The 2408-nt window shown below is 39.9% G+C and overlaps 1 non-coding gene across 1 annotated transcript; it reads left to right on the forward strand.

Moving 5' to 3' along the window:
• Window positions 1-1005: 1005 nt before the first annotated feature.
• On the forward strand, window positions 1006-1169 carry LOC148093716 (U1 spliceosomal RNA). Its single transcript, XR_015714178.1, has one exon. It is a non-coding gene; the product is annotated as a U1 spliceosomal RNA (small nuclear RNA).
• Window positions 1170-2408: the final 1239 nt, after the last annotated feature.

The raw sequence follows: 2408 nt of genomic DNA on the forward strand, positions 1-2408 counted from the left end.
ATGATCTTACCCATATGTGGAATTTAATGAGCAAAATAAACTGATGAACAAAATAGATAAAGAGACATGGAAGCATGGAGCAGACTGACGAATCTCAGAGGGAAGGTGTGTGGAGGGGAGGAGACTAATTAGGTAACCTATATGCATAACCCATGGACAGACAATAGTGTGGTGAAGGCCTAGGGAGGGGACAGGAGTGAGGTGGAGGGATCCATGGGGGGGGAGGGGAAGGGGACATCTGTAATACTTTCAACAATAAAGAAAAATTTTTAAAAAAAGAATGGCTGGCTTCACTGAGATGACTTTTGAGCAACAGTTAGGAGATCCAGCAGAGATATTCATTGCTTACAGAATATTGTGCTTCCCCACATTTCCCAGACTGCTGGCGAGTAGGCAAGGCCCTATGATTAGTTTTGATCAATAGGCTATAGTAGGAAATGATTTGGTCAGAAGTATTTGAGATTTGGTACATGACCCCCTCCCCCCAGCTTTTTCTTTTCTGCTGTGGCAATATGGAAACCTCATGTGATGAGGGTGGAATCATAAGATGGAAGCAGCCCCAACTATTTGGTCACCACTTGAAAGGATGCTGTCTTTATGAACAACCTGCATAGGACTTTATGTGTTTAAAGCACTGAGATTTTGAGGTTTGCTTGTAATTTTAGCCTAGCCAAACCTTACAAATTCAGGAGGTGAGGGAGTTAGTCATGTGGATATTTGGGGGAAGAGCATTTTAAGCATAGGGAACAGTAAAGGCAAAGGTCCCAAGACAGGAGTGTGTGCCTGGATGTTCCAGAAGTTTACATAAAGGTTATTTATGAAGCATTATTTTAGTAGCAGAAGATTGGAAACAAACTAAATGTTCTTTGATAGAACACTTTAAAATAATTATGGCATATCCATTCAAAGAAATACTAAGTAGCCATTACGAATAATTAGGTGGCCCTTTATGCATTGATATGTAATGATCTTCATGATATATGAATAGGTAAAAAATACAAGACAATACTTACTTGGCAGGGGAGATACCATGATCATGAAGGTGGTTTTCCCAGGGCGAGGCTTATCCATTGCACTCCAGATGTGCTGACCCCTGTGATTTCCCCAAATGTGGGAAACTCGACTGCATAATTTGTGATAGTGGGGGACTGCGTTTGCGCTCTCCCCTGTTAAAAAAAAAAAATACAAGACAAGAATAGTGTGAATAGCATAATATAGTTTTTAAATAAATGTTTTACTAAAAAATAAGGGTGTATACATATGTATATGTTGTTTAAGAATAAAGTTAGAAATATTAGAAAGCCACCTCCTGGGAGATATTAAAGTGTGTCACAAGTACAAGGTGGGAGAGTGTCAAGCTTCTCACCTGGGGGTGATTTTGCCTCCCAGGGGACATTTGGGAATGCCTGGAGACATTTTTGGTTGTCATGACTGGTGAGGAGGATGCTACTGGCGTCTAGTGCGTAGAGGCCAGAGATTTGCTAACATTCTACAATGCACAAGGTTAACAACAGAGAATTACTTACCCCAAAAAGTCAGTAGAACTAAGGCTGAGAAATCTTGGTTTGTTGGTGCTTGATTAAAAGGTTTCAACAGGGCTACTCTGAAATGGTGAAATGTATTAGAGTGTGTTAAAAGTGCTTCAAAGCATTGATTTTATTTTCCGCTGTAGCCTGTGACCTAAGATCTTCATGAGAGACAGCTGCTGAAAATAGACCAATCAAACAAGAAACTCCCATCAGCTTCTCTTAGCCAAATTCTTCTTTTTGCTGGTTAGAAAATAATGGCTTTCTATCTTTTAGCAAGAGCTCCCTCTGTATTTGAATATACTCTTTTGGTTATAACAAATAACGTGTTTCAACAAATGCAAAAAATATTATAAATGGCAACAGATGTAGCTTAGCACTGACTTTAGATGGTGGCAAGACCTCCTATAGGACAAGTCACACTATATACTTCCCACTCAGGGCCACCGAAGAAAATGCTTACAAATTAGAAAGAAATGACCATTGCTTTACTTGTTATGATAAACCAGAAATAAAGGTTTCAGTTTGTTGAATCTATTATTGAACCATAATTAGCTATGGTGTTTGGACATCTGAGCCCTATGGTTAGATAAATAATGCTTATGTATCAAATCATTGTTTATGAAATGCAGTGTAGTATGAAATGCTCTCCTCTCTCAGAGTTTAGACCACAGAGTGACCAGGCGTTCATTCTGGGGTTGTGACTGAAACACTGGAGCCCAGCATGGGTAATCTTCATGTAGACACTCTAACCACAGATGTCAAAGTTCTCAGCAGTGTCTCAGACCCATGCAGACTCCTCGACGGGTTTTTAACCAATGCCCTTAACATTGCCATGTGAGCTTGGGGTGGATTTGAGGAAGGGTAGCATTAAATACACTG

This window comes from Miniopterus natalensis, chromosome 2 (assembly GCF_054644295.1).
Source record: "Miniopterus natalensis isolate mMinNat1 chromosome 2, mMinNat1.hap1, whole genome shotgun sequence".
NCBI classification, from domain to species: Eukaryota; Metazoa; Chordata; class Mammalia; order Chiroptera; family Miniopteridae; genus Miniopterus; species Miniopterus natalensis.